Here is a 27,721-nt window from a genome sequence, read left to right as displayed (position 1 = left end):
GCATATAGATAATAATTAAAACCATGAATAAGGACGAGGTCACGGAGGGAGGGTGTAGAATGTGAAGGAAAAGAGGGCAGCGTATCAAGCCTTGAAATTCTCCAATATTTAATGGTAAGCAAGAGGAGAATGAGCCAGGGAAGATATTGGGGAGAGTCCCAAGAGGTGGGAGAAAATCAGGAAAGAGACCGGGGAGAGTCCCAAGAGGTGGGAGAAAATTAGAATGTCAGGTCATGGAATCCAAAGGAAGAGGATGTTTTAAGAAGAAGGTGATGACAACAGAGATGCACAGAATGGCCAAGCAGGACCCATAGAATGTGACGTGTCAGGAAGTGAAGTGTGGCATTTGTTTATCCTTAAGGATCTCATGTAGGTTACGTTCCTGTGGGATTTTCAGGATTGTGTGCACTCCTGGGTTTTGTTAACTCGGAATTTTTCCACTTTTTCTATGCACAGCTAAGGCTTACTGTTGCATGTTATGACTGAACTTTCTATCCAACGTGATCAGTTTAGCAACACCAGGGTTATATCTCATCTATCCAGATGCTTCTGCTGTTCAGACTGCAATCAAGAATTAGGAAAAAAGCAAAAAATCTCAATGATTCTTGCTAAAGTCCTGTCAATAATATTTGTGTGTTTACTAATAGAAGCCTTTATTTAGCTTTCTCTGAGAGCTATTTAACCTTTACAAGTTTTACAAGGATCAATGTTCAGTTTCTCAATCCACAGTAAAATGGAAAAAAACCTGTGGGCAGGGGCCAAGGTGGAGGAGGAAGACCGAGAAGGAAGGTCACTGAGGCATGCGAAAATTGTTACAGTACAGTCAGTCCTCATTAGAAGTAGATGAAAATCTACAAAAAGCAGGCAAAAGAACCACAAAATTACAGCAGTCTGAGTCCATTTAGTGAGGGGTAAATACACCTTAGTCCTCAGTAACCTTTGGAGAAAACATCACAATATACTGCCTGTTAATAACGGAGTAACCAAGGAAATTTTAAATAAATGCTTGCTACGTTAAAATAAGTGGGGGAAGCCTATCATGTGATTTTCTTTTCTGTCCCTTGTATTTTCCATAAAGTGGTTTTGAGAACTATAGGCTCAATCAGTTTCAAGTTAAATTTTTGGGTAAGAATTCACTCTAGGAGGTAATGTACACATCAGATTGTTCGGGGATGTTAGGATTGACCAGAGGGCTCCGGGATCATCAGCCTTATCCAATAGAATATTTCCTGTTGGCCTTTCACCTAATGGTTTCACAGCTATTAAATATGGTCCCCTAGATGTATCATTTCATTAGATATTAATACATTCAGAATGTGGCAAACTCTACGGTGCAAATAACTTAGTTTTTTAAACAAATAAATTGCAAGGAAAAAAGCCAGCGGGAAAGGGAAGCTACAGATTAAAATATATTTAAGAGACACAACAACCAAATCCAGTGTATAGGTTTGTCCTGCTTATTAGTAAATGGACATTTATTAATTAACTGCAGAAATTTTAAAACTGACCGGAAATCCAATCCTATTTTTTAGGTGCAATGACAGCATGGTAATTACACATTTTTTAAAGTCCTTATCAAGATACATACTGAAGGATTTGTAAATAAAATGACATGACGTCTGCTATTTGCTTCAAAACAATGCAGTGGATGGGGGTGGTGGGCCATGGAAGAACAGGGCAGAGGGCTTGGGGAGAGAGGAAATCAGATCAGCCTTGAGCTGCCGTGAAGGCTGGATGATGGGCACCTGTGGGTTCTTGGTGCCATGCTCTCTACTGTGGATGACTTCTTGAAATTTCTCTAACAAAAAGCTTAAAAATAGGGAGAAAAGGCCAGGCATGGTGGCTAACGCCTATAATCCCCGCACTTCGGGAGGCCCAGGTGGGCAGATCACCTGAGGTCAGGAGTTTGAGACCAGCCTGGCCAACATGGTGAAACCCCATCTCTACTAATAATACAAAAGTTAGCTGGGCATGGTGGTGGGCACCTGTAGTCCCAGCTACTTGGGAGGCTGAGGCAGGAGAATTGCTTGAAGCTGGGAGGTGGAGATTGCAGAAAGCCGAGATCACGCCATTGCACTCCAGCATGGGGGACAAGAGTGAGACACCGTCTCAAAAAATAAATAAATAAATAAATAAATGGAAAAAGTCATTTCTTCTTCATCTTGTTATTTTGGAAGAAAACATTTCTAAACATCTTCTTCAGCACGGTAGACTGAACAACACTAAAAACAGATTATTTGGAAAGTCCAATGGTGAATACAAAGATAAATTAAGAAGAAGCATACCTTGGAGTAATGGAGGTGTGACTATATTATTACCTCAGTAATTGAAACAACCAAATTGAAGCCAGGCGAGAAATCACTCCACACTATGACAGGTTAGAGAGCTCCAATGCCTCAATTAGAACTGATTTCTAATTGAAACACTGATAAACTTCAGGCAACAAAACCCGCTTCTGTCGCACCTCTGTGACTCTGTTCCGAAAGATAGGGTCTGTGACTCAGTGAGCTCCTGTATGAAGTCCAATCCCCCTACACTTCTCCTTCCTTTGCTCTATGTTCCTCTGCTCCAGAGAAGTCACCCATTCATTTGCTAACTTAGGAGTTGCAATGCCAGTAAATATTTTGAGAAGTTTTAGGGAAAACAAATATTTAAAATGAAATTCAAACTATTATGGAATGGACTCTTCACTTTCAAGCCATCAACTCTCTTTCCTTCATACCTGGTCATGTGGTTCCCATCCAGATCCACCGTTTCCCCCTTGGGCTCCCTGGCCTACCTGCTTCGACAAGGGGAAGGCCACCATGCTGCCCTCTGCAGCTCCCTGGGTGCAGAGAGGACAGGTTGGCCAGGCAGGGAACCGCAGGCAAGGGCCTGTGACTGACTGACTTTTTGGTGCATAGTCATCTGGGTTGCATATGTCTGAAGACTTCTGGGGTTTCAGGGCACATCAGGGTCACTGGAGACGGCCAGTTCAGAGAATACCCAGCATCTGAGGTTTTTGCCCCCTCTCTGCTTGTGTTTTTACCTGCACCATTTCCTGAGCTCGATAAGCCCATCACCCACTGAATTCCTATTCATCTTTTAAGAGCTCACCTTCACCATCACCAAATCCTCAGATCTTTTCCCAACCTGCTCATCAGAGCTAAGGGACCCTTCCTCTCCTTCCAATAATTCTCTGCTTGTAAAGTTCTTATAAGATTTAGGTATCTAGGGAACCAACTATTTGGTGAACTCATCGAGGGCTGGACTGTGTCTCATTCACCTGTGTATCCATGCCCCGAGTCATACCCATCCCTAGACAGTGCCTCATGTTCACCCCTGTGCATGTGAACAGGACACATGAGCTCTGTCCATAGCTCTCCAACCCCCTTCCACCACTTGTCTCTAACCAACCCCCTTTGCCTCCTTCCTGCTACCCCTCCTTTTCCATACCACCACTTTCCCACACCATCTCTTTCTTCCCCTGAATCAAGAAGTGAGAACATCAGGAAAGAGAGGGATCAATTTCATGCCAGAGTCTCAGGCTGTCTCCACGGATTTTCCCATGCCAGACCATTTGGCTAGTGATTGCTGAACTAGATGAGAATTCTCAGCCCTACCCAGGAGTCCTCCAGCTCCCACTGCCTCATGGGCCCATCACAGCTTTCTGGATCAACAAACCCCTCCTTCAGTCAATAGGAGCTTTGTGAACTAAACAACAGATGCCACAGGGCCTAGAAGGCAAATAAATATGGTTATTCAACATTTTATCGCACTGTGCGCAATTCAGGAAATTCAATTATGGTCTCCCTAGCAACAGTAATGCAACTTCAGGCCTGGTACACAGGCCTTGTTTTCTGGTGCACAAGGGGGTGACCTTCACGCCTTCACGTGGATGGAGACCATGCAATCTGGCTGACTTACAATTGCCATGGGAAACCTCAGTGAGTCTTCCTCCCAAATCCTATGCTTCCAAATTCGAAGCTGATTTTCAGCATTTGGTATAAAGACTCGGGCGGGGGAAGGCACTAACATAACTCCAGACAAGTGTAGGTAGTTAAGCATCAAAGGCACAAATCCAGACGCTGGATATACTTGAGACACAGAATGTCTGAACAAGACTCTCAGAAAACGAAGTGTCAGGATCAGACCTGCCTACTGTTCTATTGCCTAGAGCAGGGGTTATTAACTTGGGGTCTGTGATGTCCCCAAAGAGAGACTGATGGCATGGTGGTTGGGAGCATGGATTCCAGTGCCAGACTTCACAGGTTCAAATCCTATTTAGCTCTTCCATTTATGGAGCTATATGACCTTGGGCAAAGGACTCACCTTCCCTGTGCCTCAGTCTCCTCATCCATAAAATAGGGGTAACATTATTGGGAGAATTCCAGGTTATTTGATTAGTTTTGCTTTGGAGCAGAGTAATACTGGACCTCTAGGCAGGATTTACTAATGACAGCACTTAGCTATTTTGCATGGCCCCACTTGTAATCCTGTGCCTGAGCCAAGTCAGAATTGGGACATGTCACATATGGGCTCCCTTGAGTTTGTTCTTTTTTATTTTCTGAGCAAACCATATTTCTTTTTCCACTCCTCACTCCTCTGCGAACTTTAATTAAGCCCTCTCCCATCTAGAGAGCCAGGCGAGGGTTAGGTTTTGTTTTTGAAAAGCCTCACAAGCTTGCACAGCAGCAGGTTTTGCCACAGTTTGACAGTTCCAGTTCAGCTCGGTGCGGCTGATTTATAAGACACTGAGCTCATTGGCTTTATCCTCTGTTCTCTCCCAGTCATTTCTCAATCGAGTTGCCCTGGCTGGAAACATCTGAGAAAGAAATTTACTGAGAGATGCACAGACAGCCTATTCACATTTCATAACTTTTCAGGAGCCGTCCCCGAGAGGAGCCAGCGGTAGCCAGTTAACTCATGAACAATCCCTAGCTAGTGTCCCTGCCCCCATCACTCCACTCACCGGTACAGACAAACCCAGGTCCCCTCCAAACTCGGCTTCTTTGACTCTAATGCTAAGTGATGTAGCTATCACAGCACACACTGTTCTTAGACCTCGCCCAGCCTCTCCTGTGATAGCAGGATTAGACAGGGAAATATGAACGGAAGGCACTCGAAGGATTTAGTGATTTAATTGTCTGAGCACTTAAAAATTCAGGATTAATTCCACTTAAGTGCAGTTGTTTCTTTCTCATTAACAGGGATCTGTTTAAAATAATTTATAGAAACAGGAACCTAATGGAGGCTCAAAAGAAGCCTTTGCGTGACTTATCAACCTTGCTTTCCCCTTCTCCTCTAGCCAGCCCCTCTCCCCGCACCAATTTGGTCTCAACATATAGAAACCTCTAATCTGAAACTGGTGTTTCCCGCTAAACCCTCCATTTGTGCTTGAAGTAATTTGCAATGGCCACTTTCTGTGTCTTGTTCTCAGATGTGTATTCGTCAATTAGTGCAATGTCACAGCCGTGTGTAGTTATTGTAACTCCAGCTGTGAGCTGTTAATAATAAACTTGCCCACAGGACAACCCTGTCATATGGTTGATGGTCAATCAAGACTAAAATATGCATTAGGAGGAAAAAAAATGCTCCTGTTAACAGTGAGTGGGTGGAGGTCATTGGTTAGGATGCTGGCATGTAGCTGCCCAGTTTGGGTTAGTGTCGTGTCGTCGGCATCCTTGACTCGCTCCCACTCTACGATGTTTGTCCTGAGACACAAAGGCGTGATAACTAAAATGACACAGCTGGAATCAGAAGACAAGTAGACAAAACATGGTGAAATGTAGAATATGGGTCAGGGAATAGGGATTTGTTGAAAAGAAACATAGCTCAGATTCTTTAGTAGGAAAAGAAGACAGATCTGCGTTTTGGTCATGGGAAATGATCTGTGGGCTACAAGACAAATTTTATTTAATGGGAGTTTTGAGGCAAATAAAAACAAGCTGAATTGTGGCAAATGAGTGATGAAGGAACAGTCACCCACTTGGGTGATTCCTATTAATTTCCTTCACAGGATCACAGGGTGTTTTGATTATTTTAGTTCAGTTTTAAATTTTGGTTTTCCAAGGGGTGGCTGTGAGTGGGGAGACTCTTGGCAAATAGATGAACCTTGACTTTTGTTCCTAGATATCTGCCCCAGTATGAAAATCAAATGGCATTTACTTGTCTCGATGGCTAAACTGCTACTTACTCATCTCTATGTCAGTTTCATCTGCAATTACTAAGAACCGGTACAGAATGGTAAAAAGCCATGCCAACTGTCTCAGTCAGTCCATGCTTTTTTGTGTGTTTAAATAAGCTCTCAATACAATATCTATCACAGATAGCATTTCATAATACCCTGAAGGCCACACTCTGAACAATCTCCAGTCTCTTCACTACCACAGGTCTCTGTTCAACATTTTCTGTTAATAACTGAAAACCCAGGGAGGCCAAGGCAGGTGGATCACCTGAGGTCAGGAGTTCAAGACCAGCCTGGGTGACACGGTGAAACTCCATCTCTACTAAAAATACAAAAATTAGCTGGGCATGGTGGTGTGTGCTTGTAATCCCAGCTACTCAGGAGGCTGAGGCAAGAGAATCACTTGAGCCCAGGAGGCAGAGGTTGCAGTGAGCCGAGATTGTGCGTACACTCCAGTCTGGGTGACAGAGCAAGACTCCATTTCAAAAAATAAAAATTAAAAAAAACCTGAAAACCCAGGTTAAAGCAGTACATGCAACTTTTTCTTTGAATTCAAGCATTCCATTGCCTCCTTAAAAAACGACATATTTTTTTCTCCTTTCTTTATCTTTTTTTTCTGTGCTGTTCAGGAAGCGAAATGATTCAATTCCTACCGAGGTTTCTTTTTCACAGAAAGAATGAAATATTTGTCCTCTACTAAAAACAGAAAAACTTTTAATTGGCATTCAAAGGGTAATCACACAATAAAGGCCTTATTAAAAGCCTGGAGCCCTGTTTACTCACTGTGGAGTCTGACTTGATTATTTGATAATTAGAAACACCCTGCTAATGACTGGACTGGAGTCTTCCCTAAGGGAGTGCCCCCTTCAGGGAACGCATTATTTGTGACTACACTTTTGTCATTAAGAAGGTAAATTACTCACTTCTCTTTCCTCCCATATTCTTTCCAGATTTGCCTGAAAATTGTGGGAATCCAGAGAAGACTGCCCTGTCTGGAGATACCCACACACATGCACATGTGCACACACATACATGCAAGCTTCTCCTCCATCCCAGTTAGTTGGTTGCTAGGGGTTTGCTGAATTTCCTGTCATTCTGAGGCTGTTCACTTGCTCAGTGGTTCTCAGCTGGGTGCTTGGCAATGTCTGGAGTTGTGTTTGGTTATCAAACTGCAGAAAGGAGAGGGGCTACTGGCATCTGACAAGTGGAGGTCAGGGATGCTACTAAACCTATAATGCATAGAACCCCACCCCCCCCACCCCCCACCTCGGCAAAGAATTATCTGGCTCAAAATGTCAACAATGCCAATGCTGAGAAATACTGCACTAATGATCAATTTAGTTTGAGGTGACATGATCGATCTACGGGTTAATGTTCAGAATGAAAGCAATGAGACAAAGGGGTATCAAATTCCTCTTACATCATTTTCCCTTCACCCCACCAAAAAATTATACCTGATCCACCCCAATTCTGCCTTAGCCAGTTTTCCGTATGATATTGTAAGGTGGGGATCAGCAACCTACAGCTTAATGCATCTGCCACCTACTTTTGTACAGCCAACAAGCTATGACTGCTTGTTACATGTTTAAATGGTTGAGCGGAAACAAAATGAATATTATTTGTGACCCATGAAAATTATGTGAAATTTAAATTTAATGTCCATAAATAAAATTTTACTGGGATCCAGCCACACCCACTTGTTTACATATTGGCCATTGTTACTTTTGCAACATAGCAGCAGATTAATTTTGACAGAGACTATACGGCCCCCAAAGCCTAAATATTTACTATCTGGCCCATGACAGAAAAGGTTTGCTGGCCTGTACTATAAAACCCAAAACAAATTATGTGCCCTGCACAAAAGACAGACTCAATGATTCCTGGAGGTCCCAGGTCCCACAGTGATTAGGAAAGGTGCGTAAATAACACTGCACTGTTTCTACATTTGCTACCCTCAGATATCACCAGATTGGTGGGAGGTCACTTACACACAAGTTATTTGTTTTTCTTATCTTACCACAGTTATAACTTTCTTGCCCCAATAAAACTCATCATGTGGTTTCAAAGCTGGGCTTTCCTCTCAATTTCCTTCCTCAGCGTTAGCCTGAATTTAGGATACAAAACCAGAGAGAGAAGGCAGAAGGGTCTGATTTATCCTCCAACTGGATCCTCAGCCATGAGTAATTGAAAGAAAAACATAGGTGCACCCTAGCCGCAAATTCTCAGACATTCCCTGACTCCCCGCCGAGATTGACAGTCCTCTCCCTATTTCAGAAATAGTTTGCACATCCAACAGGAGCATTCTCCTGCCCCAGAAAAAAAAGGGTATTTAGGGATGTTACCCACACAGACAGAAAGAGGTTAGCTGGAACAGGGTTCTACAAACACAGGGGTTAGTGCTGTTTAACCTCACCAATTTAAAATGTAAAGGAATACACTCAAAAAGCCTGCCCCTGGCACTGTGCATGCCAAAGGGGTTAAGCAGCCCCACATGCATATATTCCAGTTTGGAGACATGACAAGGACACACATAGAAGGCTGTGAGGATGCAGAAGAGGGAGAGATCATTTCTGGATTTGGAGATGATAGTGATAAGGAGGAAGTGGAGCAAGAGGAGAGCATCATCATTTATTGGTGTCAGAAACTACTCTGAGTACTTTACATAGATCTTCACTGTAACTCAAAATGTTGATAGTGTTCAACCCGTTTTGTAGATGGAAAAACTGAACTTCAAGACGTTAAGTAACTTGCCTAAGGGCACAGAGCCAGTAAGGTAGTGGAGCAAGGATTCGAAGCACATCTGCCTGACTGCTCTTCTCCATGTTGAGGGGATTTTATCATTGAGAAAGTAAATTACTTCTCTTTCCTCCCATTTGCTTTCTAGAGTTTTTGCCTAAAAATTGTGGGAATCCAGGGAGGACTGCCACAGCAGAGGCAGGATATGAACAGGCCTGGATGAGTAGGATACAGATTGGAAAACTAGAGGGAAAAAAAAAATTCTTAATAGGATACAGGGATATGAATAAAAGAACAACTCTGGAATGGGTGTGTTACATTAGGGATGGTTCAGAGATGGAATAGAGGAGTCTCTTGGAAGCAGAGTTTACACAGGGCAGATAATACTGGAAAGATTTGATGAGGCCCAAACATTGTCAAATGTAACCATTGTTAGGAATCGATTTTGCAAAGTCTTGACAATTGACATTGAGTCCATGTGGAAGGAATGTGCTACAGTAATAGCAGCTTTATTCATGACTGCCAACAGTTGCAAGCAACCAAGATGTCCTTCAATATGTAAATAGATCAAACCAGTACAACCATATGATGGTTGTACTTATTCAGTGATGAAATGAGCTATCAAGCCACCAAGAGACCTGGAGGAAACTTAAATGCATACTGCTAAGTGAAAGAAGTTCATCTTAGAAGAACTAAGAAAGAAGCTACATACTGTGTGACTTCAACTATATGACATTTGAGAAAAAGCAAAACTATGGAGACTGTAAAAAGACCTGTGGTTGTCAGCAGTTACAGGAAGAGTAGGATGAAGAGGCAGAGGATTTTTAGGGCAGTGGAACTACTCTGTACAATACTATAATGGCAGATATGTGTCATTATACATTTGTCAAACCCATAGGACGCACAACACAGAGAATGAACCCTAATGTAAACTATGAACTTGAGTTAATAATATGTCAATCTTGGCTCATCAATTGTAACAAATGTGCCACACTAATGCCAGATAGTAAAAACAGGGGAATTTGGGGTGGGTGGAAGAGGGGACATATGAGAACTGTACGTACTTTTGGTTCAATTTTTTCTGTAAACTGAAAACTGCTCAAAACAAATGTTAATTAAAATTTTAAAAGGTTACTGGACCCGGATTCTAGACCTGTCTCTGACTTTGAGCAAATCACAGCCTATCTTGTGGACCAAGAGATTAGTGCATGACCCACTGCCATAGGACATCCTATGACTGGAATAATGTATATTTGTCCAACTTACTCTTTTCATTGAAGAGTGAAAGAGAGATGGAGGGTGCTCGGGCCTCAGGCTCATGAATGTAAGCCCTGAGGGTTTCTGGGTATTTGCAGCAGTGGATCAGGATCCATAAGATCACTTCCCTTTAGCACATGAGGTCACTTTGCATTTAGAGGCCCCAATACCAATGTGTTTGTGGTGTGGTCCTTGTTTGTTTAGAGTGGTTACCAAACCCCAACTTCTTCAAACATTTTTTAAAGTGGTGATTATTTTGCAGCATGATAGAAACTGACACCCACAGAATGTGTTGACTTTAATGAAGTAGATGTGAGAATTAAAACATCTTCCCTTCCACACCCAGCTTCTGAGCTTGTGTGCTGAGCTGCCTGACAGAAAGTTGGCCTCTGCAGGCCCCGCAGCTGCCATAGAAATGGCAGCTCTCAGCAGTGTGTCCAGGATGTACTAATATTTACCGGAAGAGGCGGCCTCTGGTGTCACTGAGTCCCCACTCACCTCATGTGACTGCTGCTTCCCAGCCTGCTTCACAGAGTTGGCCCAGAGGAGGGTGTGGTCTGAGCTTGCATCAGAGATCTGGTTTTACCTTAATCCCTCAAAAATCACAATTATATTTAGCGGATCTCAGCAGGCATACTATAAACGATAAAAACCAACCTTTAAGGATACTGTTCACAAAGGATGTAAATGCTAAGTAAGATGGGTAATTTAACTTTACATATATATGGATGGAAACATATTTGGCTTTTAGCTTGTGCCTGAATTTTCTACATATACAAACACACATATTTTTTAAACAGTTTGGGTACAGAAAATAATATCACCAACTTTTACTTGTGTGTGAACTTTGTAGACACAAAACTTAAACAGATGTGCATGTTTATGATTTTTAAAGATGCACACATGTAAAACATTCAATAGTATATTTGTTCACACAGTTGATTTAATTGAAAGACCGTGTATTTACATGTTTTAATTGTGTTATGTGAGACAGTGCTACGTATATTATGTATGTTGACATTTATGATTGAAAACCAAGTGGCTCAGTAGAAGTGAGTTCTTCATGTGTTTTGAAACCGTTCCAGACCTAAAAGTTATGCACCACTTAGGAAGGGGTAAGGAATAGGAGGGGAGCTGAATGTGGATTGATTCCAAAATACTTCATGAAGGTAAATCATAAGAAATTAAACTTAAAATGCTTAAATTCCCTGCTCCACACAAATCGCAAAATCTGAGGCTATTTTTCTCATTCAGAGAAAGCAAGCAGCCTTCTGCTTCTGTTGACGTGTGACATTTGAAAGAAGAGTGGAGTCTGGGACTGGGGACGGGAGGTGGGCAGGCGTCTATGGAGGCTCCTCCATCCAACATTTCTCAACGAGGATTCCAGGAGGCCCAGCCTGTAAATGCTTGTATTGTCTTCCCACTCTGCAGTCACGGGCAGCTGAACATTTTGCTTGGTACGTCCACAGAAGTTTTCTTCTTGCATGCAAGATTTGGGGTTTTAATACCCGCTGTGTTTGGAAAAATTCTAAAATCAGAAATGATGTGGTCTGAAGTGTTGACATGTTTGGCCCCATATGGACTACACAGCTCAGAGAAATGAAGTGGCACATTTATCAGGTCTCAAGTTTGGGGTCCTATATAGATTTATTTGAGCCACACTGGCCAGAGGTGACTGAGCCTCTACAGTCCTTAACGTGCTTATGTTTTTTATTGTCCTCTCCAGCTGTATAAGTGCCTCTGCCCTTTGGCACACAGTATTAACGGCACTGACAATTCTGCTCATTTCCCCTCTTTTTATCAGTAATTCAGCCTTATGAATCCAATAAATATCAGCCTAGGCTTGAATTATACATTGGTGAATTCTTTATCTGTCCTTTTGCTAGTTTTCCACAGCTTTGGGGCAAATTATCACACCTAGTGCGACATACTTGGCATGGAACAGTGTCCCTAGGGAAACTCTGGTAAAGTTATGAGGTCATATCAAGTCAATCTAGAAATACAAGCAGTAGTACCAATCTTCAAATGCAGAAGCTAGAGGCTCTCTCAGAACTTACAATCGCTCTCCATTTTATAATTCCAATAAACATAGAAACAATCAAGGCTAAGGAATTTTCTGCTCCACTCTGCAGAGCTGCGTAGTGCCCAGGTCAGCGTGAGGGGCACCAGGAAAGGGGATTTATATCTCTTTGCCTTTACCCCTAACTCTCACCTTGACCATATCCAGTAAAATCAGCAAGAAATATCTAGCAAGCTCCAGTGAAATCAGGTTAAAATAATCACATGCAGAGCTTTCAGGAGGCTTAAGGTAACTGGGGCAAGTTTGTATGCATAGGAACTTCAGGCCTCTTCTAGTACCAGTTCCTCAGTCACAGCCCAGAACCAGCCCCACCTCCAGCCTGGGCCACCACTGTGGCTCCACTGGGGGGCCCAGTTTCACAAAGCCATAACTGTGTCCTCTCAACATTTAGAGAAACCAAGAGGCAAGCTCTAAACAACCACTAAGGAAAAACTACACAATAGGAACCCAAAAAATTGGGAGGGAAAGCAGACATTCAGAAGATTGTGTTAAATAAGCAGATTTCTGTAATTGTGGAAAGGTAGAGTCAGAAGTAAGAGAATGTATGATGAAGGGGTAGGGGTGTGTGTTGCAAGAGAAAAATGATATTCTCTCTTAACCTTTTCTTTTGTCCCTCCCCCAACTTTTCTGCACCCTGCCAAAGGGGAATTAGCAAAGAAATAGACCTGCTCCTATCACACAGGTAATGCTGAGAAGCCCATGGAGAGAAAAGGGGAAGACCAGGAGGCCGGACCCCACCTTTCCACCATGTTTGAGCATCACCACCACCACTGTCAATCACTACTACCAAAGTTTCTTTCTCTACACCCTTTAGAGGATAGGACAAGTTTTGTCTGAGAGAAAAGTTTTAAATCTAAGGGAAAGACAATCACTATGGATTTCAAGAGGACTAAATGTCTTAGCAACTTGCAGTTAAATGTCTTAGCTTTCAGTTTCCCCTGAGCAGCTGCAGCTTGGGGGAGGATGCTCACTTCTTATCAGCTCTCTTCTTGGGGTTGCCCCAGAGCTTGCAGATGGAAGGAGCCCGTTGCTCCTGCAGGGCTTAGCACGTGGCTGGTCACTGCCTTGGTGGGGTCGGTCAGGACCCCTCTCTCTGCCATTCTGGGAGAAGTATCTATCATGGTTCTTTCCACACTGATTTTATTCAAGAGTTTCTACTTTAATCCTCACGTCTTTGCCCTCTTGTTTTGACTGTAAAGAACTTCTCCATAAGGCCTGGTTTTCCCTCCTTTTTCAACGTAAGCCTCAGCATCTTCTTCTCTTTGCTGCCCCACCAAATCTCCCTTTGTGGCACCAACCTGCCATCACACACATTGTCAGAGGTGGCATCAGGCAACGCAACTGCAGAGTTCCTTGTCCTGCCGATCTCTGAGAATCCATGGGGCACATTCCACAGGACACTGGAGATGTGCCTTGAGGAGGGGGAGATGCCGTGTGCCACATTCCACTCTTGGTTGGAATTCTGTAGTGCTCATTAGTCCACATTGGAGGTCCTAAGGCTTCTCACTGTTAAGTGGCCTGCTTAACTGCCCATAAATTGGTGTTGCACCAACTTGTTTTACCATGGCCCTTGCCTTTTGAGTCATACCTTCTACCATTTTGCAGAACTGCTGCTCTGAGGATCATGTCTCAGGAAATGTTGCTGATCCACATGGAGGGTCTACCCAGGAGCCAAGTGCTTGTTATGTGCCATGCTTCAGGAAACAAACTCCCTTTCCGTCCTCCTTGCCTTCTCTTCGACTCAAGCACACAGCAATTCCTGTTCAGGCCTAAGATGCAGATCTAGAATTACTAGCCCCAGGATCCCAGACCCAACTCAATGTACTACTGCTACCACCCAAAGAACTCCAGGAGGTTCCTCCTGTCTGCTTTAATGTAGCAAAGACTGATGGTTGTCCTACAAAATCATTTCTTTCTTTCTTCTTTAGTAAAAGAACCTCTGATTTCTGGCTGGACATATGGTCACCCTGAGTAAAACTATAGTTCTCAGCCTCCCTTGCACCTAGGTGTGCAACTATAGGAGGTGCTGGGTACATCCTTTAAACTATGTTTAAAGGGAGGGGGCATGTGCTTCTTTGTCTTTTTCTCCTTTTTACTGCTGGAATAAGGATGTGATTACAAGAACTTCTGCAGCCATTTTGGGTCATGAAGTGGAAGTCACATGCTGAGCAGGATAGAAGGGAACTGGGTCCCTGACACTGTAGAGTAAAATCATGTTCTAAGCTGACACACCTGGGCTTCTTTTATTTATTTATTTATTTATTTATTTATTTATTTATTTATTTTGAGATGGAGTCTTGCTCAGTCACCCAGTCTGGAGTGCAGTGGCGCTATCTCGGCTCACTGCAAGTTCTGCCTCCTGGGTTCACGCCATTCTCCTGCCTCAGCCTCCTGAGTAGCTGGGACTACACGTGCCCACCACCACACCTGGCTAATTTTGTTTGTATTTTTAGTAGAGATGGGGTTTCACCATGTTAGCCAGGATGGTCACGATCTCCTGGCCTTGTGATCCACCCGCCTCAGCCTCCCAAAGTGCTGGGATTACAGGCGTGAGCCACCACACCTGGTCACACCTGGGCTTCTTTTATGAGAAAGAGAAATATGCTTTTTTTTAAATAATGTAAGCCACTAGTTTTTTATGTTTTTTTTTAATTGTTATTTTTTATCCTTAGCAAACTAACACAGGATTAAGCCACTATTATGATGGGGTTTCTGCTACCTCAACAGAGTCTAATCCTAACTGCTTTGGTTCCTCTCTTCAGCTAACCCCTCAGACCTCTCAAGAACAAACTGAAAGCACAGATCATTTCCTAGAACAACCTCTCAGAAAGTCATCTTGACTGGGAACAAGTTAGCCTCAGGATGACCCCACTGGAATTCCTCTCCTGATGACCATCAGCCCCCTGTATCCAGACCCTCTGTCACTCAAGACCTTTTTTGAGAAGATGGGGAGATGGGGCTGGCTGGGGAAGTCTCCACACCACAGTGATTTGCACATCAGCAAATCCAACTGGGTGGTCTAGTCTAAGTGGCCATATGTTTTCCCACTCTTTGCCCCAAATAGCCATTCCCTGAGTTTTCCAAATTTTTAGTCTTCATGTGTTCACTTGGCTGTGTTCCCATTCACTGTTGGTGCCTTTCCCACAAGAACCATCCAATTTGTTCATTAGTATATACACACCATCTTTTCTGAAGGACCTCAGTGTGATTTGGTTCCAATTCAACCTCACACAACTTCTAAGTTAACAAAGATATTCTAATCTACTACCACGGTCCTGCCAGTCTATTCCATGTTTAAATCCTTGGTGACAAGGCTAGTAATTCAAACAAAGGCACAACTCAGGCTATGTCACCCACAGATACCACCTGAGCTGGGCAAGCCCTGGACCAGTGATCATTGGCTGGAATTTGGTTCTCTGCACAAAACCAAAGCATGCTAATGTAGCAACCCGATGTGTGTGCTTCCAGTTTTGATGAGTTTTTCTTCATCTCTGCTTATGAGATACATGAATAAAGATTAATTATATATCATGACAGTAAATCTAGGCAACTCTGTATATACACAAACGTGGTTATCAGCCTTTTTGTTTGTACCCTTATTGTAGCAGTTATCCAATGCCTGGATTTAGAAGAGTTCACGGCATATGCTTGTCCTCTGCCATTAGACTGTGAAGTGCTTGTCCTCTGTCATTAGACTGTGAAGTGCTTGCAGCACCTTTACATCCTCTGCAGTACCTAGCTTCATGCAGCAGTTAAGGAAAAGCAAGTGTGTTGGACCTGCATGGACTTGGCCTGAAATTTTGAATAGCTGTGTAATTCTGAGCGAATTACTTAATCTTGCCAAGTCTCAATTTCCTCATCCAAAAAAACAGGGATAATAATACGTACCTCTTAGGTTGTGCTGAAGATTACATTAAATAGTGTATAAGGCTGATAGCAAGTGGGAGCTGTGACTAAGTCACAGTGACACAAGTGTTAAGTGCTCAAAAAATACCTAATCAAATGGAGTTTTCAAGAAGCAAGACCCCCATGTCCATAATCTATTAATTATCCTATATATCACTAGGTCCCCTCTCTCAGATATTGAGTCATTTGTTATTTGTTCAGCCAAAAAGCATTAAGCATACATTACCTACCAAGTGTTAAAAGAAGCTAGGGATAATGAGATATATTTGACATAGTCCTTGCCCTCATGGTGATTAGAATCTAGTAAAGAAACAGAAAGGTAAACCAGTAAGTGCTATAAAAAGTTATAGATGCTGTGCTAGAAGCGTTCTAGAATTCACTGAGTTCCTGAAGAAGGGAATAGTGTGCTCTACTTGGAGCAGGTGTGAAGATGGCAAAGTCATGGAAGTCTTCAAGAAGTGGTGATTCTCAAACTGAGACTTGAAGAATAGATTGGTATGGGGCAGGCAAACCATCCTCAGCATGAATTAGTGTGAGCAGAGGCAATGGAAAGAAGTGCATTAGGCTGGTTTTGGAGGGAAACAGCAAATAATTCCTCATGGCTTAGGGTCAACAGAGGAGAGGACACCTGGATGAGAGTTTGAGTTGGAAATGGGGTACAGGCCACCTAGGGAGGTTAGTCTTGATTAGTGGCAGGGAGTTTACTCAGCAAATTCCAGTCACCATCCAAGGGAGACAGACAGATACCCAGAGAAGGAATGAGGTGACACCACAATGGCCTGGTTTTCTACTATCCAGAGACAATGGAGCAATGTCTATACTTCTAGGTTATAGGGCCCTTGTCTTGTGCACTCTCACAAATCCCCAGCAATATCCCACGTTCTGGTCCATCCCTTCCACCATCAAGCGTCACCTACCTGGTGTTTCCCTTTCCTTAGGAGTCAGTTCTCTGCTAGATTATAGTTAATTGTACAATTTTTAAAATCTCAAATATCTCAGTACACATCAGTGTATGTTATTTATCCCAAGTTATAGACTTGCACTTGAACAGGGAGTTTCTGGGCTAATACTTTAAACAAAATGGATGAAAACTCTAGTGGTAGAATTTCAAGCACTCTGGCATCTCTGTGAATGTGAGATTTTTGTACAAGAAAGTGGTGTTTTACCACCAGTCTTAGGCTGTGGAATCAGCTCCTTCCTTCGTGTTTGTTGCCAACAAAAGGGTTTACAGAAAAAGAAAATAATTTGCCCTTGCGAAGACTGTGAAAACAGTCATATTTATAAGCACAATTACATACACTTCTGACTCTATCCCAGTGGCCAGTATATGGTAGCTGCCTAATATATGACCAAAGAAGGAAGAAGAAAAAAGAAAGGAAGGAAAGAAGAAAGGAAATAAGGGTTGTCCATAATCTTTTTTAACATGGCTTCCAGCATAAAACTTGGTAACTAAAAACAGATATTTTTTCATTCCTAAGGGGGCAGGGCAAGGGACATAGATATCCAATTTGTTACCACTAAGATTTTTATCCTAAAATTTGAAATATTTGAGTGTACAAAAAGCTTCATGTTGTCTGCTCTTTATTGGATGCATAGATCTATGTTTATGGAAACTTTTAATGGTTGCAAAGTCAAATTGCAAAAATGATTCATTTTTGTAGAGATCTTGACATATCAATACTGGCAGTAATATAGATTAAAATACTAATGTTTCCCATGGGATCCCATGATCAGAACTCCTTTGGTAAATGTCCTAGAGTTAAGGTGAATGCACCAAAGAGCTGTAACTCACTGACATTTAATATTGGCTAATGCAATATGAAAAATTCGGCAGCAAATACAGGCTGTAGAGAAACACTCCTTCAAGATTTGGAGTCCATGTCATTCACAAAATGTTTTCTCATATTCTGAGATTAATGCAGTTCTGACACTTTCCTCACAGATACAAGATGATTTAGGAAAGACAACAAGAAAGTCATGGAGATAACAGATGAATGGGACCTTCAAGCAGTAACATTGTAACAAGAAAAGAAACTCCAACTCTTTGAACAGAATTTTTCCAGGAAAGCACTTTCAAACTCTTGAAAGGGAAACATCAAAGTCTGAAGGGCAGATATGAAAAAAGTTTCCCCTCTTACACCAAAGTGACACAAATTCAATCTGACACACATTTATAGTGAATTTTGTGGGCCAACAAAGATAAAAAGGAAAAGGATACGTGCTTGTCCTCAAGGAATTTATTACAATTATCTCTCAGCTGACTGGGACCTCTGTTTTCTGAATATTGTTCCCTTCTGTCCTCTGCCTACTTCAAAAAGGACTGAAGTGGTACAGGATTTTTAAAAGTACTCTTTAAGATGCTCAATTTCTGTCAGAATACTAGGAAACACAAATGGTAACTACCATGAAAAAACATTTTTTCACCAATCAGCTTGGCAAAGATCAAGAGGTTTAACAACAGAATCTGTTGGTAAGAGTGTGGAGCAACAGGCACTCTCAGATGTTTCTGGTGGGCATGGAAAGAGATACGACCATTACAGAAAGCAACCTAGTGATGCTTACCTGAAGTTTAAATGCATATACAAGGTGATCCAACAACTCTTCTTCTGGAAACATATTGCCGTTTACAAGTACTTTACTCGTGTGAAATGGTGGATGTTAAGTATATTTGTGGCACCACATATATTTCTGAATATGTGCATAGGCACATGCATATTGACACATATATTCTGAATAAGCAGAAGCTATAATAACTGAGGAATCTCTATATGAGCTCATACGGAACCAGAGCCAGATATATTTCTAGGAGAAACAAACAAGGTGCAGAAAGACCTTATGGTGTGTTCCTATTTACGTTTAAATAGGTGCTGTGGGTGTGTGTATAGAGAAAGAGCCAGGTTGTACATCAAATATCTCTGGAAGACGACACAAGAAACTGAACACGGTGGCTCCTCTAGGGAGGGTGAGAGGGTGGCTGGGTCCCCGGGATAGAAGGGAGACTTACTGTTCATTATCTACCTTCCTTTTGTATCTTTTGTACTAGGTGCCTCTATTACTAATTCAAATAATTAAATTTAAAGGGAAGGTTTCTAGAAGGGCATGTTTCCAAACCAGAGATCTGAGTGAATGCACAATGCACACTATTAAACTAGTCATTTCTACAAGGCCCTACCACTTTTGAAGCCCATCACATAGAAGGAGTTTGTTCCGGAACACAAGTCCTAAAACTAGATCCCCACAGAGAGAATTGGGGTGACTCTGTCCAGGGGTCTTTGGGACTCACTTCCCAGGTCAGCATTTTGGGTTGCCAGTGCCCTCTTTCTGCCTTGACTGTTGCCACCTTGAGGAAAAGCTCAGTTCCTCGGATTTCTACGTCCATCAGCACCCCCAGCTGCGCTCTGTGCACCCCTGTCATCATGGTGCCCCATGGCCTTCCTCACTCATGCTTGGTCCTGTCTCCATGTCCTCAAGCCCCACCCATCCACCTGGAGGTCACAGGCAGTCCTAGCCACCATCCCCCAGGATGTTTACCACCTTCTGTCTCCCGCTGCTGCTGAGGAACACTCTCTGTGATAGGACATCTCAGTTATAGCATTTTTTTCATTGCATTTATTTGTTTGTCTCCCCAAACGGAATGTGAATTCCCTGGAGAGGGATCTGTTCATCTTTGTTTCCCCAGAACAGCCATTCAGTTGAGATGTTTAATAACTGACTATCAGCTGAAGAGCCGCTTCAAAGCTGGTGCCCCCTGTGCCTCCTGTGCCCTCCGTACACAAACCGTTAGCCCCCACTGCCCAGCAGGGCTCAGGGATGCCAACCCTTTGGGGACTGTGCTGGCCCAATGGCAAAGGAGTTGCCTTCTTACCAAAAGGTCCGTCCTGCCCCACCCTTCCAGAATTCACTCTCAGGCTTGGAACTGAAAAGAAGCCCCATGCTGTGATGGAAAAACAGGGTAGCTGTTCCACCAATTCATACTCTTTATTACATACCATGTTACACCCAACACCAGGACGCAGTTTGACCTGCAGCTGAGGGCATTTCCCCTAGCCCACTTGCCTTCCCAGGGCCCCCAGTCCCCTGATCTTGCCTGAGAAGTTCCTGCTCAGGGCAACCAACCAGCAACAGTGTCCTCTGAGCTCCCTGAATGCCCCAAAGAGACAACTCCTGGACTCAACAGTGGGCCGTCTTGTTTCCAAAGCCCACCCTCTAAGAACGGAAGCTCTGCCTTGGTTCTATGAAAATACAGTCAGTCCTGGCATTTTTGAAAATGAAATTTCCATGGAGGATACTTCACATCGACATGCAACTATGCAACTTTCTGCCACACTTTCACCCCTGACACCTTGGGAGTGGTGCTGCTGGTGCCTCTAGCACCTGCTTCCCTGTCCCGCCACCTGGATAAGAAACAAAGTGCAGTAGCCACATGCCTTGTAGGTGCTGGTGTGGGGGTGGGAGTCCTCAGGAACGGCTTGACTTAAACTAGGATTCAGAGTCTGGCCATGTCTGGAGAACTTCTGAATCAAAGGGGTTGGGTGTTCATTGGCATGAGGAGTGTGACCTGTAAGGAGGAAGGTTCATGCTTCACGGCCCTGAGCAGAGGCACCAATGCCCCAGGAGAGAGGACAGAGTGGCTCCAGCACAGTGAGTCCAGAAGGGGTCCTGGGATCTTCTGGCACCACTGGAAGCTCTGACAATTGGTGTTCAGGGCAGCCATGGGGAGAGGGCATGAAAGGCCCCAGGAAACAGCATTCTCAAGTGGCTTTGCAGGAAACAGACACTAACAAGGAAACCTAAGTAAAGAACCTATGAGAACTGTCCTGAGCCCATGTGAAACACAACCATAAATAAAATCAGGGCAGAGGGCAGAGGCACTTCTCTCACGCAGCCGGACACAGTGAGGCAGCCAAGTCTGATGGTTCATGTCAAGGTGGCAACCTTCCTACGCCAGGCGGAAGAGGCCTGAGAAATTTCAGGCCACAAAAGCAGCTTGCAGATGTCAAGGATGCTGAAAACTGAATTGACAGTCTTTCATCCCTGAGGATGACAGCTCCCAAAATGTAGAACACAGTGTGCCTCAGGCTCTCCTGCCCCACCAAGTTCACTCCTGCCCTTCCCAGAAATGAGGTATGCAAGGACCAGTGAAATGCCAGCCCTTGCCCTTGTTTCGGCTCCTCTTAGAAATGACAGCTTGTCTTGACTACAGACACCTCTCCGGATGCACCCAGAGCCTCTGTCTATTACGCAAAGGGAATATAACTCTTGACAAGAGGAAATAAATCTGATCACCCAAAGCAGAAGCCAAAACCAGAAGGGTGATGGTGGTTTTCCAGCAGTGAAGAAATCCACGGCTTGATTTTTTTTTTTTAATATACATTCCAGATGTTTAAGAGAAATCTACAAGCCACATCTCTAGATTCCAAACTGGCCTCTCTGTTCATCTCCTCTCTGCCCTAAGCAACTCTCCTCTCTGTAATTGAGTTAATTTCCCCCAAAGCCCACTTTGTTTATTAATTTGCTGAAGAGGTTCTCCAGTCATCTCTCATTTGCTTTTACAACTGGGTGGACTGAACCAGTATTTCCAGGACTATCCCCTGCTAAGCTTCAGGCTCATCTGTTCTCCAAAAAGCATTTTTCCATCTTTGTTCTTGTTGCCTGTCACTCACCCTATACCCATAGTCATCTGTGGATATCTTTCCATCTTTCAAAATCCAACTCAACACCACCTCTTCCAGCAAGACCTTCCTGATTCTTCCAGCAGTAATCGATCTCTCTCTCCCGAACTGCTACAGGCCCTTGTTGTGTCTGCTCCTTTCGCGTGATTCCTCTCACATTGCTTTGTGTTATGTTTGCTTTCCAAACAGGCTGTGATCCTGAGGAGTGAGCTGTGTTTTGGATTTTCTGTACTACAAATTTTCTGGTATCTCACAGTACTTAGCATTACACCTCACATGTAATATAGACTTGCAGCCTTTAGACTGCAAGAGGCCTGCTATGGACTAAATTGTATTCCCCCTCAAATAATTAATATTTTGGAGCTGCAACCCCCAATGTGATGGTATTTGAATATTAGACCTTGAGGAAATAATTAGGTTTAGATGAGATCATGAGGGTGAGATCCTCATGATGGGACTGCTGTCCTTTCAAAAAGAGACACCAGCTGGGTGTGGTGGCTCATGCCTCAAATCTTAGCACTTTAGGAGGCCAAGGCGGGTGGATGACTTGAGTCAAGGAGTTCAAGACCAGCCTGGGCAACATGACGAATCCCTGTCTCTACAAAAAATACAAAAATTTAGCCAGGCATGATGGTGTGCATCTGTGTTCCCAAATACCAGAGAGGCTGAGGTGGGAGGATCTCCTGAGCCCGGGAGCTCGAGGCTGCAGTGAGCTGGGGTCGCACCACTGCACTCCAGCCTGGGTAGCAGAGTGAGATCCTATCTCAAAAAAAAAAGGCGGGGGAGAGAGAGAGAGAGAGAAGGAGACACTAGAGGTTTTGCCAACTGTCTGTCTGTCTCTGCCGTGTGAATACGCAGTGAGGAGATGGTCATCTGCAAGCAAGAAAGGGAGCCCTCAGCACAACCTAACCATGGTGGCACCCTCATCTCACACATTCCAGCCACCAGAACCATGAAAAAATACGTTTCTGTTGTTTAAACTCCCATTCCACCTATGGCACTTTGCTATGGCAGCCTGAACTGACCAAAACAGGCTGTCCACTGAGCTGGCCTTTTTATTTTCTACAGTGGTTAAGTACCAGGTCCAAAGCGACACAGAGCAGAGCAGGGATCAAAACCCAGTCAGTCTCCTAATCCCCAGCCCACAGCTCAAGCAAATAGAACAAGCTTGCCAAATAACACAGAATGAAAGAAAAGGCCCAAAGCAATAAGTATATTTTTCTTAGACATGTCCATATCTTAAACTCCTTTTATCCTAGCTTTGAAATAACAAACCGAAGGTCCAAGGGGACTTCCAGCAAGGTCTGAAATTGAGAATTTGGCTTAAAAGACTGCAAGGGATGAAGAAAAGACCGAGAGAAGGCTATTTGGTTAAGACAATATCATATTACAGAGTTATGAATTATGCAAATGAAACCACAGGATTCACAACCTCATGAGATTTCTTGTACCTATACAAAAAACTGTGTGAACAAGCATTTTGGAACTTTGCTTTAAAATCTTCTGTCACTACCACCCTGTTACACTAGTTATAGGGTTTTACATCTCATGAAGGGCTTCCACATATATCTTCTCATGGAATACATGCAACAGCCAGCACAGGTATCACCATCTCCCTGAAGCAGAATACACTCCTGAGCCTTAGCTCGCTTAAGTGACCAAGCAAAGTCACAAAGCTGTTGGAACTGTGACTGGAATACCCTGTGTGTCTATGTGTGTGCAAGGGAGAGAGGGAGAGACATAAACAGAGAGAGAGTTGGGGTGGGATTGATCCCACTTCACTATATTTCCCCAAGAATGCATTCAAAGAAGTCCCACAAATGTTCCCCATCAGCAGGCAGCTGAAAGAAAATAAACCACCGATGAGAGTCCTGGGCTTAGCCCTTGTTCTGTCACCAATTCAGTATTGACTAGGGCAAGCCACTTAGCCTCTCTAGTTCTGTTTCATCAACTGCAAAAAAAAAGGTGTGTTGAATTGTTCTGTCTTTTTTTTTTTTCCAGTCAATGAAAAGGACACTTTATTGAGGCCCCAGGGCCATGGGGCCTGGGCAGGAGGCTGCCCTTGGGGGAAGGAAGAGCCTTATTTGACCTTCTTCTTGGGGCACAGGTTGTTGGTGTGGCCTCACTTCTTGCAGCAGTTGACAGCACGGGGGTCCAGGCGAGCACAGCACTTGCAGCAGATCATCTTGTCGCAGTTGTATTTCTGGGCAAGCTGGCAGAGGGAAGGCTCAATAATGCCACCTCACAGGTGCAGCCCCAGGTGCAGGATGGACTCTTTCTGGATGTTGCAGTCTGAGAGAGTGCAGTCATCCTCCAGCTGTTTGCCCGCAAATATCAGACGTTGCTGGTCAAGTGGAATGCCCTCCTTGTCTTGAATTTTGGCCTTGACATTCTCAGTGGTGTCACTGGGCTCGACCTCGAGGGTGATGGTCTTGCCTGTGAGGGTCTTCACAAAGATCTGCATCTCTGCATCTGTAGCTCAGCCGCCTCAACCTTGTTTTATCTTTGATTCCCTTTAAGTTCAGACAATCTGTGGTTTTCTAAATTAGACAGTTAGATAAAAGATCAGGCCAAGTCACTTCCAAAAATGTCTGAGCTCTGGATCAGGTACTCAGGAGGAATATATATTTTTTCATGATGTTTTTTCCCCAAACTCTTCATAGGGGAAGGTAGCAGAGACAAGACTGCAACTGGTCTGAATGCAACAAGAATTTAAGCTGGTGCTGTCCTTAAAAAACTCAGCTTTAGCCATTGGCACCAATGTGGGCAACATGGCTTTGCAGGAAGCCAGATCCAAGTATGCAGAAGATCAAAAGTTTTACTCCACTGAGACCAGCAAAAGGCACATTTCTCAGACACTCTTCTCTATGGAATTTAAGATGTTGTGACATCCTGCCTAATTTAGACCCTAAACACCATTAATTTCAGGCCAGTGACAGCCCCAGATCAATAAATACTCAAATCATAGTAAATCAGAAAACAATGTTAATAGCACCAAAAATTGCTTTATATGGCAGCAATTGTATTTATTCACCATATGTATTACTAATAAAATACAGAGAAGGTAAGGGCTTCATATGTCATTCTGTGAGTTTTTATTTTTAACACAGACTATTTTTAATCAAATTCAAAAGATTTCCTCAATGATCCCATGGCTCTAGAGCAACTAAGAACATTCATTAAGAGAAAGACATTAGGGCGGGTTTTTAATAAATGAGAAATAAAGTCATTCTCTAGAAAAGATGAGGGTTTAAGACATAATTATTAGGTCTTGAAAGCCTTGAAATTAAAGCCAGTACTAATACTGGCTTTCAAGTCCCATATTGTTTAGTGGGTTTATTAGTCAGTGTTCATTAAAGGGACAGAACTAATAGGATAGATGTATATATAAAGGGGAGTTTATTAGAATTGACTCACACAATCACAAGGTGAAGTCACACAATATGCTGTCTGCAAGCTGAGGAGCCAGGAAGCCAGTCTGAGTCCCAAAACCTCAAAAGTAGGGAAGCTGACAGTGCAGCCTTCAGTCTGTGGCCGAAGGCCCGAGAGCCCCTGGAAAATCACTGGTGTAGGTCCAAGAGTTCAAAAGCTGAAGAACTTAGAGTCTAATGTTTGAAGGCAGGAAGCATCCAGCACAGGAGAAAGACGGAGGCTGGAAGACTCAGCAAGTCTTCTCTTTCCATGCCTGATTTTATGCTGGCATCTGATTAGATGTTGCCCACCCGATTGAGGGTGGGTCTGCCTCTCACAGTCCACTGACTCAAATGTTAATCTCCTTTGGCAGTACCCTCACAGACACACCCAGGGACAATACTTTGCATCCTTCAATCCAATCAAGTTGACACTCAGTATTAACCATCACAGTGGATAAAGTACAATACTTGCTTTCAAGTCCCATATTGCATAATTGTTGTATTTTGTATTAATTCATGTTGGTACATATTACGGAAATTTCAAGGACTCTCTACCAATTAGTTTCTCCTTATCAGCAGATGTCCATAAGGAAGATGGCAAGAAAACTTATTCATCAGAAGAAATGCAGCTCATGACTATGATTGCTTTCCCAACTCCAGCACTGGAGTCCCAACTTCACAATTTTTTGCCTTTCCAATATACAACATTATCTACCTGGCATCTTATTTTATGTTCATACAAAACAATGAAATTGGTGAAATGGGAAGTCCAATATCTAAGTTACAGTTCTTCCCAAACACATTAAACTATATAATAGCTATTTAAAATGTTTATTCCAGCACCCCTTAAAATTATGCATTATGCACTCACACAACAAGTTGATCTGTAACTTTCAAAGTGTGTTGACTGTAATTTGGGTTTCAGCACTCATCACTTATCAAATACTCAGTTAACATCTGCCCTATAGATATAAAATAAATACTCCACAGTCCTTGCCACAATAGTCACCATGTAGTGACTATTAGAAAGACAAACATTAAATTATATTATAATTATATTATAATACAAAGACAAACATTATATTATATTATAAAGACAAACATTAAAATGAATAATTACAGTAATGCAGCTAGTGGTTCAACAGAGATATGTATAGTGGCTATATCTATTGACATTTATTCTACTGGAATTTAAAACTGAGAATTTTTAAGTGTTTATTGTTCATTGAAATAACAATAAGAAATCCATTGTATGCTAACATAAATAACATTGTTATGAAAATGACTATATTTCCAAAAAAAAAGCAAGAAAGTTACTAAGTGAAATAAACCAGTCACAAAAAGACAAATACTATATGATTTCACTTATATGAAGTACCCAGAGTGGTTAAATTCAGAGACAGCAAGTAGAATGATGGTTGCCAAGGGCTGAGGGGCAGAGGGCGTAATCGGGAGTTATTGGTTAGTGGGTGTAAAATTTTAGTTTTGCAAGATGAAAAAAGTTCTAGAGATTAGTTGCACAACAATGTTAATGTACTTAACACTACTGAACTGTACACTCAAAAATGATTAAGATGGTAAATTTTACGTTCATGTGTATTTTACCACAATTATTTTTTTAATTTTAAAAGTTTAGTAAAAAGAATGGCATAGTTTTACAGTTTTATGCATCTCATAAATGTCTAGTTTAATAGAACACAGCTGGATTCTTATATCTGCTCCTACATTCAATCTGTTACAATATATTGTTTTGATTGAAGTTTATGAAGATTATCCAGCATATTTTTTTCTAACTGCGATTATGTACTTAGAAAAGGAAGAGCATTTTGATAGCTTTATCAGATCACTGCAGATATTGTTTGGTATCACACCAAAACTTAACAAGTGGTAGCTTCTTAAAGGTTAGTTATAATGTGGAATCTGAAACTATACAAAATAACTGTTGCTATATTCTGTAACATTACCATCCACTGTTTACCTCCTACATTGAATGAATCTTTTACTCATGCATGATTTTGTAACATCAAGCATTGGTCATTGGGGAAATATTGGTTGACTCTGTTAGTTATGCAATTTTCCAGATGTTGCCATATCTTACTTTATATCACAAAATTGCGTGTGTTAATTTCACTTCTGAGCTCAGAAAAGTCTTTAAGTGTCCTGAAGCTATCAAGCTCATGGTGGTGAATACAAGATCTCCAAGATTCTAATTTTCTCTTGAAAGCTCAAATTTTATTATTAGCCATAAATACTATCAGTGAGTTTCTTGACACAATAAGCACATTTTGTTTATTTTTGTAAAAATGCGCCACTAAAAAGATCTGCCATGTCTAAGTATCCATTGTTTGTCTTATTCTTTCAAGTAAAAATGGGGCCCCATGAAAGAAAGGACTAGACAGCTCACAGTTCAAACGATCAAACAGTGATAGCATTGTACTTCAGTGTGCAGAAGAAGGGCTTTGTGCTCATGTCTCATTTTGTCACACAGAAT

At 42.5% G+C, this 27,721-nt stretch overlaps 1 protein-coding gene and 1 pseudogene across 1 annotated transcript in view; both read right to left on the bottom strand.

Annotated features, from left to right (window-relative positions):
- LOC129040574 (uncharacterized) overlaps positions 1-27,721 on the bottom strand; it is a 161,841-nt gene that overhangs the window by 19,882 nt on the left and 114,238 nt on the right. The gene's annotated exons all lie outside the window — the stretch shown is intronic.
- On the bottom strand, positions 23,898-24,284 carry LOC129040573 (ubiquitin-like; annotated as a pseudogene).

The sequence above is a fragment of the Pongo pygmaeus genome, chromosome 6 (genome assembly GCF_028885625.2).
Source record: "Pongo pygmaeus isolate AG05252 chromosome 6, NHGRI_mPonPyg2-v2.0_pri, whole genome shotgun sequence".
Lineage (NCBI taxonomy): Eukaryota > Metazoa > Chordata > Mammalia > Primates > Hominidae > Pongo > Pongo pygmaeus.
This window is presented reverse-complemented; position numbering and strand designations above follow the sequence as displayed.